Below are 22697 nucleotides of genomic sequence, written 5' to 3'. Positions count from 1 at the left end.
GAATGTTTTTGTGAATCAGCAAGGGAGATTTGAGGCTTGGTTTAAGTTTGGAATGAGAGGTAAAATGTGTGAATGACTATGTCACATGGGTGCGGGTGCGACACGGGTGCGGCACAATTCCAAAAAATTTGGACACGGGGACTCAGCTATATATATATATATATAAATATATATTATAAAAATATATATTTTAAATATATATAATTATATATATAACAATAAATTAACACATAAAATTGTAAATTTTAAAGCAAAAATAAAAAAGCAATTCTTAACAACACAAACTTACCAAAATATTGAAAGTTTTTCACCTGTAGAGAAAAGTGAGAGAGAGGAAGAGAGAGAGAGAGAGAGACGAAGAAGAAACGCAAGGCCTTTTTCAGCTGTTACGCTTTCTATTTTCTCATACTTAGAATCGTGACCTAAAAGGTGTTTTATAATGTTACAACACAGTGATATGGATCCGGGTCTGGTGTATCCAGACCCGATAGTCTAAGTGGGTTACAATGCATAACTATGGATATGTTATATGGCTGTACACAATCCATGGATCGACATGGGTCGGGTCGGATCCTTTCCACCTTTTTCACCCCCCTCAAGTTGATCATGGTTTTGGACCATGAACAACTTGCCTTTAAGCATCCAAAAACGATCCTTTGTTAACTCTTTGGTAAATAGATCTACAACTTGTCTTTCAGTGTTGACGAACTCAGGCTCAATCTCTTTTTCTTCAACCTTCTGTCCCACAAAGTGTTGGTCGATCTCAATGTGCTTGGCACGACTATGATGTATTGGATTGAATGACATGTTGATAGCACTTTGGTTGTCACATAGCAAAGTATTGTGGGAAATCTTTTCTCCTACTTCGGTTTAGTAGATGCCTGATCCATGTGGCTTCGGCAGTAGCAGCAACCATAGATCTATACTCAGCCTCAGTGCTTGATCTAGCGATGGCCTTTTGTTTTCTACTGCTCCAAGAGACTAAATTTTTTCCGATGAAGACGCAATATTCCGATGTAGATCTTCGTTCATCAGGATCTCCTGTCCAGTCTGCATCACAATATACAGTGAGTCTGTGCTCATCTTTGCCATATGACTGTGGTGAATATATCAATCCATCCCCAATAGTCCCTTTCAGATATCTAAGGATCCTCTTGACCGCTTCCATATGTCCAGTACGTGGCGCATGCATAAATTTAGACACTTGATTGACTGAATAAACAATATCAGGTCTGATGAATGTGAGGTACTGTAACATTCCTATTATGCTTCGATACCTGGTGGGGTCATCACACAGATCTCCATCCTGACCGCTAAGTTTTTGATGAAGCACACTCGGAGTTCCTAGAGGTTTGCAGTCTTGCATGCCTGCCTTGCTGAGAACGTCTACGGTGTATTTGTGCTGAGTGAGTGTTAAGCCATGAGCCTGGTTATCAACTTCTACGCCAAGAAAATAACGTAGAACTCCAAGATCCTTCATTTTGAACCTCTGACCTAGTAAGTCTTTTACTTCTTAGATGTGGGTCGCAGAGTTTCCTGTGATGACAGTATCATCGACATAAATTAATAACAGAGTGCTCACAGTCTGACTTCTAAAGATAAATAATGAGTAGTCCAACATGGAACGTGAAAATCCATGTTTCTGAATCTTTAGCGAGAAGCTATCAAACCATGAGCGAGATGCTTGCTTCAGACCATAGATAATTCTTTTTAACCTGCACACATGAGTTTTACAATTTTGTTCTTGATACCCAGGGGGTTGCTCCATGTATACTTCCTCCTTTAAGTCCCCATGTAAGAATGCATTTTTTACATCAAGCTTACTCAACTTCCATCCATGTTCAACAGCCAGGGAAATAATAATTCGGATTGTTCCCATTCTTACAACCGGACTGAAGGTCTCATCATAGTCTTGCCCTGCTTCTTGAGTGAATCCTTTTGCCACAAGCCCTGCCTTGTATCGTTCAATAGTTCCATCTGGCTTGTACTTTATTTTGTAGACCCATTTACATTCGACAACATTTTTGTCAGGTGGTCTGGGAACAACTTCCCAGGTTCCACATTCATGCAAGGCTTGCATTTCATCATTCATGGCTTCTACCCACTTGGTAGAAGTAGCTGCCATGTAGTACATGGTGGGCTCATTTTCCTTATTGAGAGCAATTAAGAAGAGTTGAAAATCCAATGAGAAGTTGTTATAGCTAACCCACTTGTCAATGGGATGTCGTATGCGGTTTGATTTTCTGACCTCAAGAGTACGAGAATGAGTCGGATTGCCGTCTGAGACATGATCTGAATGGCTTGATGTTGTCGGTCTCTGTCTAGAATAGACAATGCCTTTGTATCTGCCTGGTACTTCTTCTGTATTCTGTGATCCCGACGTCCCAGTGTCTTCAAAACTCTCTTCTTCTTGCTGCACGCAATCTAAAGAGCATGCTTCATTAGAGTCAACAAAAAGTTCTGAACTCAACCAAGGATAGTAAACTTCAGTTGGCATATTCGTTGCATCAGCTCCGTCATCAAAATTCTGTTCATCAAAAACAACATTTCTTGAAATTCTGATACGTTTGTTGGTGGGATCATAACACCTATATCTTTTGTAGTCATCTGCATATCCCACAAACTTACATTTCTGGGCTTTGTCCTGAAACTTGTTTCTCAGAGACTGATCAATATGCACATAGCAAACACAACCAAAGACACACAAATCATGATAACTAGGATGAGCTCCAAAAAGACAATGATAAGGAGACTCATTTTTCAGAACAACCATGGGCAGTCTATTTATCACATGCACGACAGAATGAAAGACTTAAGATGACTATCTTGAAGCATACTCATGGCACTTTCAACAATATGTCTATGTTTTCGTTCAACAATCCCATTTTGTTGAGGGGTGTGGGGGCTTGACACCCTTCTTCCTATTCCATTATTTCGAAGAAAAGCAACAAAATCACGGGATGAGAATTCCCCACCTCCATCACATTGGAAAAATTGAATGGACTCAGAAAATTGATTTTTGACCAAGGAAAGAAAATTTTGAAACAAAGAGAAGACTTCCGACTTATTCTTTATGAAATATATCCAAGTGTATCGAGAATAACTATCAACAAAGATTAGATAGTATCTGCTCCCAGATCCAGAGACAATTGGGGCGGGTCCCCATACATCAGAACAAATAATCTCAAAAGGTTTTGAAGCTCTCTTATTAATGGAATGGAAAGACAATACATGACTCTTACATGAAAGCTAACTGAAACACTTATGACTGCTCTCATTCCCATTGAGACTTTCTTTTGGAATGAGATGATTAGAGACAACTTTCTTAATGAAATGACTCCCACAATGTCCTAACCGACTATGCCATAAGAACGGCTTATTACATTCAGAAATACTAAAAACACTGGCAGAAGATGATGAACACGACTCTAACGAAGGCTTCGAATTCAGATGAGCAGGGCGGACAACATGACATGGAGCTTCTTCAAAGACATACATATTGCCTCATCTTTTTCCTTCAGCGAATGTTTCCATCGTGCGTAGGTCCTTGACCTGCATAGAGAAGGGAGTAAGTTCAACTGAAGCATTATTATCATCAATAAGCTTGGAGACAGAGACGATGTTTTTCTTAATGTCAGGAGCATGAAGAACGTCAGAAAGAGTAAGAGTGAAATGTGACATGGGAATGACAGTTTTTCCAACATGAGAAACAGGATGGTGGGATCCATCTCCAGTAACAATCTTACTTTTTCCAAAATAAGGAATAGGATTAGAAATCTTACCTGCATCACCTGTCACATGAGTCGTTGCTCTTGAGTCAACAAACCAAGTGCCTTCATCACTCTGCTTCAATTTTAATTTTGACAAGGCAGATATTAGTAGATCTTTGATCTCTCCACTATCTCTGGTATTTGTGAACTTTCTTTTCGTTTCTGTCTGTGGGCCCTTTCTTTTATTGTCTGGATTGTGCCAACAATTCGCCTTGATATGCCCCTTTTTGTTACAAAAGAAGCAAGTGGGGACGGATCTTGATCCCTGCGCATGAGCAAACATATTTGGAGTGGGGAGCAGACCACACCCTCCGTATCCATTTCGCCCTTGTCCTCCTCATCCTCGTCCTCTACCATAAGTCACTCATGTGGCAAAAACTTCTTGAGAATTTGTGTGGATGTGAGTTTCTTCAGAGAATCCCTTCAGAGTCATTTCATACTGAATCAATTTCGCCCGTAACGCATCGAAGGAAGGAAGAGTAGGAAGACACAATAGTGAAGTGACTATCATATTGTAGTCAGATCCCAATCCACTCAGAGTTTGTTGCACCATGTCATTGTCGCTTACGACACATCCTATAACTGCAAGCTGATCTGTGATGGTCTTTATCTTGTTCAAATATTCCATGATGGACATGGATTCTTTTCTTAACAACTGAAATTCCCTTTTAAGGAAAACCATCCTTGCTTGAGAAACCTGCGAATACGTCTGAACCAGTCGCTCCCAGAGTTGTAGCGCTATATAATTGTCGGGAACGACAACTAGAACTTCTTGAGACAAGGTTGAGGTGATGTATGCGACAACTGATTGATCTTTCCTTTCCCAATTGAGAAATTCTACATTTTTAACATACACGATCGAACTCGCCCCTTGATCATCTTTCTCTTTTCTCGGGACAAATTCTGGTGGAGCAAGAGTGGTTCCATCCAGGTGACCTAAGAGACCTTGACTCCTTATAAAAGGAATAATTTGTCTCTTCCAAATAAAAAAATTTGAGGTATTCAACTTTTCAGAGACGAGTTGGTTGAGGAAGCTTGAAGAAAGATTTGATTGAGAGTGATAAGGGTCCATTTGAAAAAAACAACAACGAGAATGTCGACCAGAGTGTTCACAAAAAGTTCAGCCTGCTTTCCTTTTTATTTTTTAAGGATATAGAATCGCAGGCTGTCGGATGCAGGGAACTCAGTTTCTGAACCTTTTCTATGCAGTCCAGAAACTGAGATTGATGAGATGAAGAATGCCTTCACACGTTAAAAGAACCCCCTTTTTTGATAAGAATAGAAATATATAATCAAAGAATAAGTTTCACAGCACAGCAGTAAAGAATCATAAAAAAAATATTCTAATATGCAAAGACAGACTTAGAGGAGATTAGGTAAGGAAGATCAAGAAAAAAAAATTAAGGAGAGATTCGGTGTTTCACGTGAATCAATTCACCCACAGTCTGTGTTCACGTAAACAGGGTGCACGTGAATCGCAGACTCACCAAATATGAAACCCATGTGAATAGAGGTCACGTGAATCACAGTTTCACCAAGAAAAGAAACCCACGTGAGGTGTGGGTACACAGTAGATTTCAGAAAGAGGGGACGAGTGAGCAAAGAGGGGAGGAAATGGAGAGGAACAGAAGAAAAGGGGAAAGGAGGAACAAAAAAAAGGAGAAGGGGAAAGAAGAAAAAAACCTCGATTTTCCGAAGTTCACTCTTGCCAGAATCCTTCTCAGCCTTAGTCGGATCTATGCTCTGATACCATGAAAGTTTTTCACCTGTAGAGAAAAGAGAGAGAGAGAGAGAGAGAGAGACGAAGAAGAAACGCAAGGCCTTTTTCAGCTGTTACACTTTCTATTTTCTCATACTTAGAATCGTGACTTAAAAGGTGTTTTATAATGTTACAACACAGTGATATGGATCCGGGTCTTGTGTATCCAGACCCGATAGTCTAAGTGGGTTACAATGCATAACTATGGATATGTTACACGGCTGTACACAATTCATGGATCGACGTGGGTCGGGTCAGATCCTTTCCACCTTTTTCAAATATAACACATAAAGTAGCTTGTGAGTGTGAAAAACAACAAAACTTATCATAAATCTGCCTTATCGTCTGAATTAGAGGGAAGAACATGATCGAAGTAGTCCATGTTGAGAGTATGTAAATTATGTTCACTCCAAGTCAAAATCTTCTGGATTTACATCCCAATTCTTGGATGGTCCACAACTGCATCAAAAAATGACTATATTAGTATCTAACTTAAAACTTTGAATACAAATATTTAAATACAAACTTTGAATACAAAGAAAAAAAAATATCTATACTCTTCTTTGGTGCAGCGAGAAATTAATCGTAGATTTGAGTGAACATAAACCAAATCCTCCGCTCTTTTACTAGTGAGTTTTTTTCTTTTAATGTTGTGAATTCGAGCATATGTACTCTAATTTCTTTCACAACAAGATGATGTAGCAGGTTGGGATAACAACTTCATTGCAAGACGTTGCAGATTTGGTGTCTCTGATCCATATGTTGCCCATCAATTAAGGGGATCTTCCTCGTCCTTTGCCACAAGTGCTGCTAAAGAATCAAATCTCCCAGTAGAAAACTTGCCAAACTCACTATTTACAACCTTAAACATGTGAGAATCATTAAAAAGTTTTCCCAAATATATCATTCTATTTCTTGATATCTCAGGATCTTTATTTGGAGAAACACAACCAACACCTGCTGTCAACCATTTTTTTGCATAGTATTTTGGATTGAGAGAGTGTGCCATGCAATGTAAAGGTGTATTGCTTTTATCCCATTTCTCACTAAAACTGAATGTACATGATTGTAAAATTCTGAATCATCAAGTGCAATATCTTTCTTCTCATGTTTAAAAATGATACTTTGAACTTTTTCAATCATATTGTCCCACATTTCATAAATTCTATGAAGCATGGGTACATCTCTGTCAACTTCTCTCAACATTTCCCAAATAGGCTATGCAAATTCAACAAAATATATAATTTTATCCCACCAAAAATCATCACAGATGCATTTTTTGATAGCTTGAGCCTTGACATCATCTTCAGTACGATAAAAGTCCCAATCTTGATCAACCACCATCGTCATCAATGCATTTTTGAGTTGCTTAATTCTTTTTATCATAATAATGAGAGAAGCAAAACGAGTTTCAGCAACTTTCAGTAACTTGAGATCAGAATGCCTATTAAATATAGAAAGGGCATGATGCTGATTTACAAAAAAATTTCTAATATTTCGAACATCATGCTCTATTTCCTCAATCTATAAGCACATTTCATGTGCATGTGCATTATCTTTTGATGGATTGCATATACTCTTAAGTGCTAAATTTAAACTGTTTGTTGCATAAGGAGTCCAAAAAATATGTGAATATGTATCTTCACTTGCCAAATTCATTCCTGCACGACTGCAAACTGGAGCATTGTCAGTAATGATTTGCACCACACTTTCTTCACCCACTTCTTTTATCACTTCGACAAATAATCTCTTTAAATATTCAGCATCTTTATACTCTCCAGATGCATCAACAGTCTTAAAAAAGATTGACCCATTAAGTGAGTAAGCAATGAAGTTTATCAGTGGTCGCCTTTGTATATCAGTCCACCCATCAGAAACAATCGACACTCCATGTCGTTTTCATGCAAATTTTTGGGTCTCTAACAAGTCTTCAATTCTATTTTTTTCCTCTGCAAGAATGACTGTTCTTAGTTTTTCTGAACTAGGAGGCACATAACCACTCAAATTGCAATTAGCCAAAGATGTAATCATATCTTTCCAGTATGGACTTCTAGCTACATTAAAAGGAATTTAGCTTGAGTAAAAGAATCAACCAATCTTTTTATCAATTTCTGCTTTTGCCATTCTTTTGAATGACGCTTGTATTGTTTTATTGCTTTCCATCTTTCTTTTCTTTAAAAGCTCTTCTTGTATATCACTAGCAGTAGGAAAAGACAAATTAATCGAATCGCTTCTCATCTCTGCAATTTTCTTTTTTTTTCAGCTTCCTCTTGTTCTTTTTTTAATTGCTTTAACATGTCTTTGTCAACCCCAGAATATGCCCTAATTCATTGACCACGAATATGCAAAAGATGTGTTTTCACACGCGTATAAGAACCTGTGAAAACAGTCTTACATAGATTACAATGAAACTGCACATTCCCACCACCACCACTACTAGCTTTTTACCCCTTTTGTCACAAGCCTCCAAAGTGGTTGAGAAACTTCTAATTCAGGGTTAGAACTTGAACCAAATGTATTGACACTACCGCTAGAACTCGCCATTATATCTGAAAAGTGAAAACTGAAAAGAAAATAAGTAAATAAAATATAGTTAATAAACACTTCAAAATAATAGTAATAGGAGCTCCAGGTTCGTTCCCCCTGTGCAAATCAGGTTCAAACCAGGCCCTCCTCTGCAAACCAGGTTCGAGATAGGGGGCCTACCCCCTATCTAACGCAAAAAGGAGGGGCAGGGCAAGCCCCTGCTGAACCTTATCTGTGCCAGGGGCTTCGCCCTTGCCAAAAAGCCAAAGGCAGCAGGGGAAATGAGGAGGGGCTGAGCCTCTCCTCATTTTCCTTTTGTTCGGCAGGGGTAAGAAGGAGTGGGGGAAGGAGGGGGCTCGGCTGACAGGCCGAGCCTTGCCACGCCGGACAGAAGGGAAACGAGGGGCCGAGCCCCTCTTCTGTGAATCGAAGGCAAAGGGAGGGACCGAGCCCCTCTTTTGCGAGCAGAGGGTGCAGGGAGGGGGGTGGCTCCTTCCCCCACTCCTTCTTACCCCTGCCGAACAAAAGGAAAATGAGGAGGGGCTCGACCCCTCCTCGTTTCCCCTGTTGTTCGGCGGGGCAAGGATCGGCCTGTCAGCCAAGCCCCTTCCTTCCCCCACTCCTACTTCTTACCTTTGTGATAAAAGGGAAACGAGGAGGGGCTGAGCCCCTCCTCTATGAATCAGAGGCACAGGGAGGGGCCGAGCCCCTCTTCTGCGAGCAAAGGGTGCAGGGAGGGGGGGCAAGCCCTTCTTCTGCGAGCAGAGGGTACGGGGGGGGGGGGGGGGGGGAGGGGCCTGCCTGACATAAGTGAAACGAGGAGGGTCCAAGCCCCTCCTTTGTGAATAGGAGGCACAGAGAGGGGCCGAGCCCCTCTTCTGCGAGCAGAGGGTGCAAGGAGGGAGGCTGCGAGCAGGGGAGGCTGCGAGCAGAGGGTACAGGAGGGTCGATCGACATACCTGTTGAGTGTTGACGGAGGGGGAGACGGTGGTTGCCTGTGCGTACCGTCGTCGGAGTCTGGATCGCCGGCGTGGGTGTAGGAGAAAGCTGCAGGGGCTGAGGGGGAGAGGCAAAATCGAGAGGGTAAGCCCCTCCCCCTGTCGATAAACCCCTTTTAGGGTTCAACTGCAGAAGAAATTTAGATCTGGGTCGGGTCCAGACCCGACTCTGATCCAAAACGTAATTTAAAAATCAAAATGGACATTTTTGGACTCGATCAAAGTTGACCGAGTCCAAAATGTGGACGAACTCGGCCTCGACTCGTTGACCGAGTCCGACTCAGCATTGACCGAGTCCGACTCAGCGTTGACCGAGTCCGACTCAGCGTTGACCGAGTCTGACTCGGCGTTGACCGAGTCCGACTCGGCGTTGACTGAGTCCAAAGCTGCACCCGAGTCCGCACCCGTGTCGGGGCGTGTCGACTCGGGTGCGGCACCTCCTTAGCCGAGTCCGTGTGACATAGGTGAATGACCATAGAGTGTTGATATATATATATATATATATATATATATATATATATATATATATATATATATATATATATATATATATATATATATATATATGACTGATTTTTATTGTAATAGGTTTTGCCCATTGGGGGCACTTTTGACCTTTTTTATTTTCTGTATTTTATTTTTTTTTATTTGTTTCTAGCTGTTAGGAACTAGCCCAACGGCTAGATAGCTAGCCTCTCTTGTGTATGAAACTCTATAAATAGTATGTCTGCCAGAGTAACGATAGAAAATATGTCTGCCGAGTGAGAGAGACAGAGAGAAGAGACAGTGAGAGATAGAGAGCGAGTGAGAGTGAGAGAGCGAGTGAGATAGACATAGTATGTCTGCCAGAGTAACGATAGAAAATATGTCTGCCGAGTGAGAGAGACAGAGAGAAGAGACAGTGAGAGATAGAGAGCGAGTGAGAGTGAGAGAGTGAGTGAGATAGACATAGAGAAGAGAGGCAGGGAGAGTGAGAGACGGAGAGCGAGTGAGAGAGATAGAGAAGAGAGGCAGTGAGAGTGTCAGAGAGCGAGTGAGAGTGAGAGAGAAGAAAGAGAGAGAGCGAGTACCTGAGGAGGAGGGGTGAGAAGGAGTTGTCGGATAGCGTTGGCGTCTGCGTCGTGGTCGGGGTCGTCGTCGACTTCAGGAGGAATACTCGGGCAGGAAGAAAACTCGGGTGCCCTAATCCTCCTCCCCTCAGACCTTTCCATTGGGCCTTTTTTTTGTCCAAAACTTGGACACAAATGACCCTAGGTGCATTGACCGCACCCAGGGTCTGGTCGACCACACCGGGTGCCGCACTCGCACGCACCCGCGTCGCATCACGTTGACACAGGTGCGGCACCCGGTTGGCCGAGTCCCTGTGACATAGTGAATAACATATTTATTCTCTTTGTAGCCTTTGTATGCACTTTTGTGCTTGTGTATTGGCTTTGCCTTTTCTATTGTCCCTTAGTGGACTTGTATTTGTACTTAAGCACATTATATATTTTTATTTTCGCTTGTTTCATTACATGGTATCAGAGCTTCTTGGGTTCTTGGACCTTGAAACGTGTTGCTCATGGTGATCAAGGGAATATGTGCTCGTGGTTAGAGTGTTCGTGATCATCTTCGTCCCTCTCTACTACTCCCTCTTTCTTTCTCCTCATTTTCGCCATAGAGCATGAACCAAAGATTGAACTCTCCTTCAAGCACAATAGAACCAACTATATGGTGGGGTTCGTCGCAATGGGGAACTATCTCAAAGGGAAGAATCTTTGTAGGTACGTGATGAGCACCACTCTTGAGCCTCTACTAAAGCTCACCAAACTTGGAGGCATAGAAAAAGCTCTTGAAGGAGAAGATCAAACCAAAGCTATTTATGATCATCTATCACATAGGTGCGGGTGCGGTGATGTGGCACTTTAAAAAAATTTGGGTGCGGGGAGGGTATGTATATACTTTAACAGTTTTAAGTTATCATTACTAATGAAATAAAAATAATTATCATATTATCAATTCATCATGCATAAATTCATGCAATAAATCAAAGTAACTACAAAGTACAAGTCAAGTCAAGAAGATTGCATGCCAATCAAACAAGTCGAGCAAAAAAGAAGCAAACAAGTCAAGCATAAAATAAGCAAATTATACTAACAAAAGAAGCAAACAATGCATAATTATATAGCAAAAGTACATCATACATAATGTATATGATGATAAGGTAATGATCCTAATAATTTTCTTCTTCTTCATTAATTTCATCATAAGGAAGAGCAGACTCAGTTAAGTCCATGTTTTCTATGTTGAAATCATGCTTCCCCTCAAAGTCATACTCATTTCGATTTATATCCCAAAATTTGGATGAACCTGGTCTGCATTACAATTAAAATTTAAAAATGTTAAATATATGCATATTTAAATAAAGAAACTATGACATAGTCAAATAACTAAGAGAAAAATAAAAAAAAGTACACGTATTGTTCATTGGTTCGTGAAAGTAATTGAAGATTAGAATGAACAAAGACTAAATCCTTTGCACGCTTGTTGGTGAGTTTGTTTCTCTTGATGTTGTGGATTTGGGCATATGTGCTTCAATTTCTTTTACAACATGATGATGTAGCAGGCTGAGATAACAATCTCAATGTAAGACGCTGGAGAAGAGGTGTTTCTGATTCATATGTTGACCACCATGTGATATGATCTATATTCTCCTCCTCTCTTGCAAGTAATGTTTGTGCATATAACCTTCCAAAGCAAAATTTTCCAAACTCTTGTGTGACTTGTTTTATAATATGTGGTTATTGATAAAGTCTTGCTGTCCACATATTTCTATGCCTTCATAGCTCTGGGTCTAAATTTGTTGGGACACGACCAATACTACATTCCTACCACTTCTTTGCATAATATTTGGGATTGAGAAAATGTGTCATGTAATGTAAATGAGTGTTGCTCTTATCCCATTTTTTAATTAAAATTGAATGCATATAATTAAAAAATTCAAAATTATCCAGTGCAGGATCTTTTTCTTCATGCTTGAAAATTGCAACTTGATTTTTTTCAATTATATTATCCCATATTTCATAAACTTTGTGAAGCATGGGCTCATCCTTGTCAACTTCTCTCAGCATTTCCCAAATAGGTTGCATAAACTCAAGAAAGTACATAACTATATCCCAAAATTCATCATCAATAATGCATTTATTAATTTGTTGGGTTTTGGCAACATCATCAACACGATAAAATGTCTAATTATCATCCATCACCATGTTAGTCAAAACATTCTTGACTTCCTTGATTATTTTCACCATCACAATGATGGATGAAAAATTTGTTTCAACAACCTTCAATAATTTTAGATCAGAATGCCTATTAAATATGACATCAAATGTTGGTGGTTGACAACAAAATTTTTAATATTTTTGACATCTTTTTCTGATTCTTCAATCCATAAACATAGAGTATATGTAGGCGAATCTTATTCCTTTTTTGGGTTGCGGATGTTCTTGAGGGTCAGATTCAAGCTATGTGCTACATAAGGAGTCCAAAAAATGTAAGGATACTCACTGTTCAAACTCAATGTTGCAATTCTACAAATTGGAGCATTGTCTATGATAATCTGCACTACTTTCTCATTACCCACTTCTTTTATTATTTCTATAAACAACCCCTTCAAATACTCAACATTTTTATATTCTTTAGATGCATCAACTGCTTTCAAGAATATTAACCCACTAAGTGAAGAAACAATGAAATTAATCAATGGACGTCTTTGAATATCCGTCCACCCATCAGAAACAAATAGAAACTCCATTTTGTTCTCATGAAAAATTCTTAATCTCTAGCAATCTCTTAACATTTGTCCTCTCTTCTGCAAGAATTGTTATTTATAGTTTTTCTGAACTTGGAGGTACATATCCTCTCAAGTTATAATTTTCTAAAGAAGTAATCAAATCCTTCCAATAAGGATTTCTAGCTACATTAAAGAGAAGTGAACTAGAAAAAAAGTATCTCCTTACTTTTCTATCCATCTCCTCCCTTCCATGTAGGGATGCACACGAGCCAAGCTTGGCATGTTCAAGCTCTGCGCGCCCAATTAAAATGGTGCTTAGGCTCGGCTTTAGCTCGGCCCGAGCCTAAACCATTGGTGTTCAGGCTTGGCTCGTGTCGAGCCTGGGTTGAGCTCGGCTCGTGTCGAGCCCGGGCTGAGCTCGGCTCGGTTCATTAACCTTGTCCCGATCACAACAGACTGAGCTGGCCCAGGCTCGGTCCGGGTAGAAAGAGAGTCTTCTCTCTCCTTAATAAAAAAGAACGAGAAATAGAGAGGGGAAGAACGAGAGAGAGTCTTCCCCTCAACATGGAAGAACAAGAGAGAGAGAGAGAGAGAACCGTCTTCGCCGCACTCCCCCGCCGAGAGAGAGAGAGAGAGAGAGAGAGAGAGAGAGAGAGAGAGAGAGAGAGAGAGAGAGAGAGAGAGAGAGATTTAAGAAGGCGGGTCTTGAGACAGGTCTGAAATACTCATGAATCGAGCCTATCGGGCCTACCGAGCCTTATCGAGCTCGGTAGGCCAATCAAGCTCGGCTGGTTTACTCGGTCCGAGCCTAAGAGCTTGTACACACTCAACTCATTTATGGCCAGAGTCGATCCCGACCTAAGCTTAACCGAGTTGAGCTTGAATAGGCTCAACTCGTTGTGCATCCCTACTTCCATGTGTATTGAATGGTTTGTATTGTTCCTCTACCTCCTACAACAATTTTTCTTTTTTTTGAGCATCTTCTTGATGGCTTGAAAGGGGTACATTGATTGCACAAGATTCAGTCATGGTCTTATTCTTCTCATATTCATCTTATATTTTTTTGTATTGTCTCCGCATTGTCTCATCAACTCTTTTACATCCAGAAGTCCCATGTCTTGATATCTTCAACAAATAACCCTTAACTCGTATAAGACCCAACAAAACTTACTTTACAAAGATTATACCGAAATCTCACATTTCCATCACCCCTCCAACTTTTTCAAGTCTCTCCACATGTGCCCATAGTGGCCCATCATCACATAATACAATTGGAGAACGAGAACCAACACTACCACTACCGGCGACACTAGCGTTCGGCCTTTGCGACAATGAAGGGAGGAGGAGAAGCAAGAAGAAGAGAGCCCGCCGTTGCCGTAGGAAGAGGAGACCGGTGTCATTGCTGCTGCAATTGGAAGAGGAGTGGGGACGGGAGGTGGAGGGGGGGTATGCAATTGTGCCCTAACCCCCCCTAAAAAAACACGATTTTCATTTTTTTTACTTGGACCGAAATGGTCTCGGTCATAGTTGACCGAGTCCATTTTTGGACATTTTTAACCTTGGGTGTGGGTTGACTGCACCCAGTGCGACTGATTCTTATGGTAGCCGCACCCGCACCCGCACTCGTGTCGCATCGACGTGGGTGTAGTGACCCTTATGAAGAGTTTGTTAAAATACTGTGTATATATTCATACCTGACTGATATACGTATATTTAAGCAATATACGTATATCAAGGGTATTTTGGTCATTTTATAAAATGTATTTTAGTACTGTTCATTAAGGATTGAAAAGTCTTTTTTATTTTTGTTTATTTAATGTGTACAGTCAATATGACTGTTGGAGGACAGTCCAGCTAGTCGTTGGACTACCTCTCTTAGACCCCTTGTATTCCTATTCTTTTCTAAAGCATTTGATGAAGTCTTAATACAATATTTTTTATTATGCTCTTGTGAGCCTTGTGCTTTTGTGATATTGTGGATTTCATATTTTTGTGTATCTCTTTTATGAGATTGTTATCGGTCCATTAGAGACCATATTATATTTGTGCTCTAGTGTAGCCTTTTGTTAGCATTGTATTTGTGCTCTCTTGTTTGGTTACATGGTATCAGAGCTTGGCTCTTGAAGTAGTGAAAGATATCTTGGGATTATCCTTGTGGTGGTGCTCTTCAACCTTTAGTTCTCATCCATTCCGTCTACACAAGAATTCTTCATTATCGGCGAAAGAGATTCCACCTCCGTCATTTTCTATATGCTAAACGAAAACAATTATTTGATGTGGGCAACCGCTATAGACAATCACATCAAAGGTAAAAAGCTATGGGGTTTTGTTAGTGAAACTATTAATGAACCCCAACTCAAATTGACAAGAGAAGGAGATCAAGTTAAAGCTTTATCCGAAGAAGAAAAAGAGAAAACTTTGCAAGAATATCAAAACAAGTTGGAGGATTGGAAAGATATCAATATTCAAATTCCCTCATGGTTCATAAATACCATGGAGTTTAAAATTGCTACCAACATCATCAAATTTAAAAAGCGTGTGCACCTTCATCCAAAAAGATATGGCTAGGCTATATTATCTTCAAGACAAAGTACGTAATACCAAACAAGGAAATAAAAATGTAAGAGACTTTTATGGTATTTTATCTCCTAGTTGGGATGAACTAGTCATGTAGAACCAAAATGGAAAGGTTTGGCTGAGAAGATCACAAGTAGAAAGAATTTTTTTTTCTCTTTTCTTTATGGTCTTCGACCAAAATTTGAGCAAGTTAGGTCTTCTTTGCTTCATAAGGCTTCGACTCCTATAAGTGAGTCCCTTGCTCAAATTTACCAAGAAGAAACAAGACTTAGAATGCACAAGTCTAATAATGAGGTTCTTGCCATATCAAGACCCAAAATTTTTGTAAAAACATATAAACCACCTCACTTTGAAAGAAAATTCAATGAAGAAGGATATAATGGAGGATGATACAAATGAGGACACAAAGGTAAAATCATTTGTCATCATTGTAAGGAATCCGGGCATATAAGACCAGATTGTCCAAAGTTCAAGAAAGTGGCCGCCATAAGTGAAGAACCTCAAGAATAAAAAAAGAGGGCAACTTCAATGATTTGATAATTACCCAAATAGCAGAGGCCGTCTTACAAATTCTTAAAGTCACTCCTACATCCGGCGCTACCATCTCCTCCGGGTAAGTCTTCTTGGATTTTGGATTCGGGTGCCTCTTTTCACATGACTCAAAATGAGTCTCTATTATCCGATTGCACTAATTCATATTTTTCATGCGTATCAACCACATACTTCTTTAAAAGTTAAAAGTATAAGAAACTTCAACAATATTTCACAAAACTTCTTTGTTCCAAATGTGAGGGTTATTCTTGTTAAAAATTGTAATCTCATATATAAATATCCCATAATATGTAATCTTTTTTTTTTCAGTTTAGTTACAGTAGCATAGGTTAGTTAGATTTTTTACTTTTAGTTTATTTTTCAATTTTGGACAGAGCATAGACCTTTTGCTTTTTGACTAAGTCAAAAAGCAAAAGCTATTATTTTTCAGTTTTGGACATAGCATAGACCTTTTGCTTTTTGACTTACTCAAAAAGCAAAAGCTATAGAGAATCACTGGACACTCCAACGACTCTATTTAGAGCCATTGGAGTGTCCAACGACTCTCCCTTGCCATCTCATTTCATGTATAAATATGGGGTGTTACTGTGAAAGTATCTTCAATAAGATAGTAGAGTCAAGATCACAATATTCTTGATGACAAACACGTGCACATAAGCACAACAAGAACACGTAGAACACTTGTGCACAAAAGCACAATACAAAAACACTCAAACGCTCAAAGGCATTCAAATGAACATTAAAATCTCATAGAAATCACTATTGGGCTTTGACCCAAAGCCTTGCATTTACAAAGGGGGAAAGCCCCTATATATACACATATGATGGCCTGGGGGGAGCAACATATAGCTCTTGGAGCTCAACAGTCACAATTGTGACCGTTGGAAGGGCCCAACAACTATATGGTTGGGCCCCTAAGGTTTGGTCAAAAGTAAAAAAAAAAGACAAAAATACAAGGAATAAAAAATGTAAAAATTTACATACATATTCATAATGTGAATATGCACAAAATTAGGAAATACCTAAACTACCCCTACAACTAATAAATGAGGAAATGCATATTTTATATATATAAAAAGTAAATACTTGTACACATATATATATAATATGTATATGTAGTACCTTATATATATATATAAAATCTATATTGGATTACATGTTCTGAGTGGACTGGGGCCAGACTATCGTGTTCTGACGACGACTTTATTGTGTCTCCCAGAGATTCTAAAGTTTGAAGACCTTCGTGAAAAGCTGTTACAATATGAAATGAATCTGAAAGGATCTTCTGAGAACACTCATGGGTATTCAAGAACCCAAGATGTGCTGGCCACAGGGATGACTTATGGTAAAGGTCGAGGAAACTTCTTTCGAGGAAAGGGAGGACAAGGAAGAAATAATTTTGGGGGTCGTGGTATACTTCCTACGCCCAATATACAAGGACAAAGGCCCATTCCCACCTGCTTTTTATGTAATAAGAAAGGACATGTTAAAGCAAATTGTTGGTTCAATCCTCAAAACAAGGAAAAAGCTCCACAAGCAGAGGCTAGGAAGGATGGAGAAGTAAAAGAGTTGTTGCTGGCAACCTTGGCAGGGTTGAACATGAAGCAAACTGATAAAGGCACTTGGTACGTCGACTCCGGAGCAGCGACTCATGTCACGGGTGATGCGGGTAAACTCTTGAATCTCACTCCTTATGTTGGTAAGAATAACATAGTCACGGGAGATGGCTCACATCACTCCATCTCACATATTGAAAATGCTATTATACCCATGTCCAAGTCCTCTCTTAATCTTTCAAATGTTATTCATGCTCCTAATATTCAGAAGAACATTGTTTCTGTCTCAAAAATTGTTGATGATGTTAATGCCTCAGTTGAATTTACTCCCTCTTCTGTTTATGTTAAGGATCTTCACACGAGAAAGACATTCACTGAGCGAAAAAGATGAGGGAATATATACGTCTTTCAAGAAGATCCTTCCTCCATTCATTATACCTGTTCATCCTTGAAGCCTCACCAACACCAATTTTTTGCTCCTTCTGAGTTTGTGTTTGCCATTTCTGAATGTAATAAGACAATACTTTGGCATAGTCGTTTGGGTCATTGTGGTCATCATTTTATTGAAAAGCTTGTCTCAAATAATCTCATTCCTAAGTCCAGTCTGAGTTCAGAAGACATTGATATAAAATGTTCTAGTTGTCATTTATGTAAGAGTCATGTCTTGCCATTCAATTCCATTAATAAGAGAGCTTCAAGGCCCTTTGAGGTCATATGTTCTGATGTCTGGGGTCCTGCTCCAATTATTTCTCTTTCTGGCAGCAAATATTACCTCATTTTTGTTGATAGTTACTCACGCTATACTTGGATATTTTTCATGAAGCACAAATCAGAAGTTTGTGGATTGTTTCAAAATTTTCATTCCTTTGTTCAAAACCACTTCTCAACCAACATCCTCAATTTCTAATGTGAAGGAGGAGGTGAATTCTCCTCTAGTGACTTTGTTAATTTCCTTCAACATAATGGGATAAAGAGAAGAGTGTCTTGCCCACATACACCTCAACAAAATGGGATTGCTGAGAGGAAGCATCGACATATTGTTGAAAGTGCAATGAGCATGATGCACAAGAGCAATCTTTCTGTAGCTCTATGGACTGAAGCTTTTCACTCCACGGTTCATGTGATAAATCGACTACCCATGACCATCTTAGAAAATAAGTCACCTTATTTTTCTCTATTTGGTGTTCAACCCGATTATCATGAACTACGTGTGTTTGGGTCTATTTGTTATGTTCACATTGACAGCTCATTGAGACATAAGTTTCAAGACAAAGCCTTAAAGTGTAGGTTTGTGGGATATGCTGAAGACTACAAAGGATATAGATGCTATGATCCATTGAGCCAACACATCAAAATATCGCGAAATGTAGTTTTTGACGAAATGAATTTTGATAATCAGCCAACTAATTCAAGTCTTCATGTTGTTAACTCAAGTCCCAGTGTCGAGGTATACTATTCATGGTTAAATTCAGGACTCTTCTCCAATGCTAAGGAAGACTGCCCAACAGACTGTAGTGAGAAGGAGATATATGAAGAATCAACAAATGCAGCTCAAACAGAAGAGAGAGCCATACAAAACCTGGAGCCAATAAGGTATAAGGGTGTTATATACACCCGGCGTGAGAAAGAGCCTTCATCCATTCCTTGTACAGATACGGGTACTTCTGATCCTGCTCCACAGACACTGGATATCAGAAGATCCTCACGGACTCGACATCCACTTGACAGATGGATAAGCTATAAAAATTTTTCATAGGATTTTCAGCTATTCTTGACATCCATAAATAAAGAGGATGAGCCTCTCATGTTCTATCAAGCTGCAAGTTCTGTGGGTCGAGGCGATGAATGAAGAAATGGAAGCCTTACATGAATGTGGGACATGGGAGATTGTGCCTAGACCAGTAAATAGAAATGTCGTTGGGTCAAAATGGGTATACAAGATAAAGTATAAACCAGATGGGAGCATTGAAAGGTATAAAGCTAGACTTGTAGCCAAGGGATTTACTCAAGAACAAGGACAAGACTTCAATGAAACCTTCAGCCCTGTTGTTAAGATGGGAACGATTCGTATTGTGTTGAGTCTAGCCATTGAACATGGATGGACATTGAGCCAGTTAGATGTAAAAAATGCATTTTTACATGGGGATTTAAAAGAGGAAGTCTATATGGAACAACCCACTAGGTATGCAGAACGAGACATCAAGCAGTATGTATGCAAGCTAAAAAGGGCACTCTATGGATTGAAACAAGCTTCTCGTTCTTGGTTCGAGAGTTTTTCGCTAGAGATACAAAGGCACAACTTCTCTTGGTCTTTTCTGGATCATTCGTTATTCATTTACAATGTGTTGAATATAGGTGGTTTTTAAGTTAAGTCCTTTTATATTAGAGTTTTTTTTGGATAACCTATAAATATGCATTTTGTAGCTTGAGCAGTTAATTTATCACGGTCAGGGCCAAATTTGTGTACAAAACAAACACATCCAAATATTTTGGGCGAGGAGAAGAGTGGGGTATTGGGTTTTAGGATATGTAATGGAATTAGATCACCCACAGAAGACGAAGGCATGCGGTTGATCAGATAACAAGCAGTGGTAATCGCATCACCCCAGTATAACGCATGAACATTGGATTGAATCATAATGGTCCTGGCAACATCAAGCAGGTGCCGATGTTTTCGCTTAGCCACCCCATTTTGTTGAGATGAATAGGCACAGGAAGTTTGGGGTTGGATGCCATGATCTTGGTAAAATTGTAACAAACTTTTTGATTTAAACTCGAGAGCATTATCAGTGCGAACAATCTTGACAATAGATTCAAACTGAGTTTTTATTTCAAGAATTAAGGATTTGATAATACTTGGAACTTCAGATCGTTCCTTTATTAAAAACACCCATGACAACTTAGAGAAATCATCAACAATAACAAGATAGTAACGACACTGAGTCCTAGTAGGAATCTTACTAGGACCCCATACATCTGCATGAAGAAGTTCAAAAACTTTATTACTAGACTGACTCTGACTTGAAGGGAACGAACTTCGATGATGCTTTCCCAACTGACATGCTTCACACTGAAATGATGTGGTGGAAGGAATTTGAGGAAAGACCGAACGAAGCTTTGATAATGAAGGATGACCAAGACGACGATGCCACTGAACCAGGCTGAATGAGTGTTCCACTGCAGCATGAACATTACCCATTGGATGATGTAGGTAGTAAACTCTATTTTCTTCATAGCCTCCACCAATCTTCTTCCCCGTCAGCAAATCCTGAAAATGACAACCCATCGGATCAAATATTACTCTACAGTTTTGTTCTTTTATAAGACAACTAACAAAGAGTAAACTTTGAGGAAAGTTTGGAGCATGAAGAACATTTTTCAACTGTAATGAGGAGGATATAGAAATATTTCCCTGACCAACAACCGAGGAGGAACTTCCATCGGCTAATGAGACTCCTCGATGGGCATTAATATCCTTTATATCTGAAAAAACACTTGAATTCCCACATAAATGTCTGGATGCACCAGAGTCAATAATCCACTTACTGTCAGTCAGATGAAGATGATTTCCGGTTGAATAGGCAACACCAGCTACAGGAGGGGTGAAACTCAAAGGACGAAGAGCTATTAGCTCATCATATTCAACACGACTGAGAGTGATACTACTGTCACTTGCGGAGATATTTTCCTGTACCTTTGTTGCCTCGTGAGTAGTAACATTTGCTTTAGGAGCATATGACTTTGATGAAGAGGAGGTTGGTCGGCCATGCTTATCCCAGCAACGATCTTCTAAATGTCCAGATTTTCCACAGAATGTACATTGAAACTTTCCTCTGCCTCCAATACCTCGTCCACGATCTCGTCCTCTGATATTCTGAAGATTTCCACGCCCATAACCAGATGAGACAACTAGAGCAGATGACTGAGTCACAGGCTGAGATTGTGGAAGAGAAACCGCAAGTCTACTCAGACGATTGTATGCATCAACAAGAGTAGGAACATCTGATTCAGTCAGCATTTGGACTTTTGCAACAGAGAATTCTGACGATAAGCCTGTAAGAAACCGAGCAACCATAGTTTGTTCTTGATGATCCTTCTGCTTCGAACAACAGAGAGGCTTGTGAGCATTGAGCCTTTCAAACACAACTTTTACTGATGCATAGTACTGGGCCAAGGTCTGATCCCCCTGCTGTAAATTATATATCTCCTGTTCGACTTGCAGGATACGACTCACATTAGTCTCTTGTGAATACGTATCACGAAGATTGTCTCACATCTGTTTGGCTGTATTATAGTAAATTAAACCATCTGCAATATGGGTTTCGACACTATTCATGATCCATGACATAACAATGTCATTATCTTCATCCCAAGTAACGTATTTTCTCACCTTTTCATTGGGTTCATCTTCCAACAAAATATGTTTTCTACGATGTCTAGACACCAACATCATAAACGTTCTGGACCACCTGGCATAGTTAGTTTCATTCAACCTTACAGAAGAGCCGTACGAGAAGGGATTGGCAAAAGCCTTATACTCTTCAATATGCTCAATTTTGGAATCACATTTCGAAGCTTCACCCATACTGAATATTTAATTCTATTTCAGCCAAAACAAATCAAATTTACCCACTTGAATAGCAGGTTTTATAAGCCCAACAACCACAACAGATATACAATCTTGACAGGCTTCAAGCAACACATACGATAGCGTATGTGACGATCACGCATCAGCCAGAACCGACGACCAGCATCTCCAGCATCTATACTCAACACAAAATCTCTCGACAATAATAAAAAATTTCACATAAGCATGATATTTTCCAACACAACAGATATTTTCCAACACAACAAAGAAACAATCTTGCTGTTTCCACGACAGAACTTCTGAGAAAAAAAATTTCAAGACAGCATGTCTGATACCAAAACTAATATGCGTCTTTCACAGCAAAGAAAAACATCACAACAGCAGACAAACATCACGACAGCATGAAAATATACCCAGCAGGAATCACGGTATCACGAGATGCTGAAATCACGGCAGCAGTTGTTGAAACCATATTGGCTTATGCTGGAAATCACGACCGCTAAAAACAGGATGCCAAAAAAAATCACGACAGAGACACGATAAACAAATCACAGCAGCAACACATCTCTATCCCAAATAGCGTAAACAAATCCCAGCCG

The 22697-nt window shown here is 39.7% G+C and overlaps 1 protein-coding gene across 1 annotated transcript in view; it reads left to right on the top strand.

The window, feature by feature from the left end:
* LOC149835714 (uncharacterized) overlaps positions 1–22697 on the top strand; it is a 62086-nt gene that overhangs the window by 34290 nt on the left and 5099 nt on the right. The gene's annotated exons all lie outside the window — the stretch shown is intronic.

This window comes from Nuphar pumila, chromosome 6 (assembly GCF_984573655.1).
Source record: "Nuphar pumila chromosome 6, dmNupPumi1.hap1.1, whole genome shotgun sequence".
Taxonomy (NCBI): Eukaryota; Viridiplantae; Streptophyta; class Magnoliopsida; order Nymphaeales; family Nymphaeaceae; genus Nuphar; species Nuphar pumila.
Note: the sequence above shows the minus strand (reverse complement) of the source record. Positions and strands in the feature narration are given on the sequence as shown.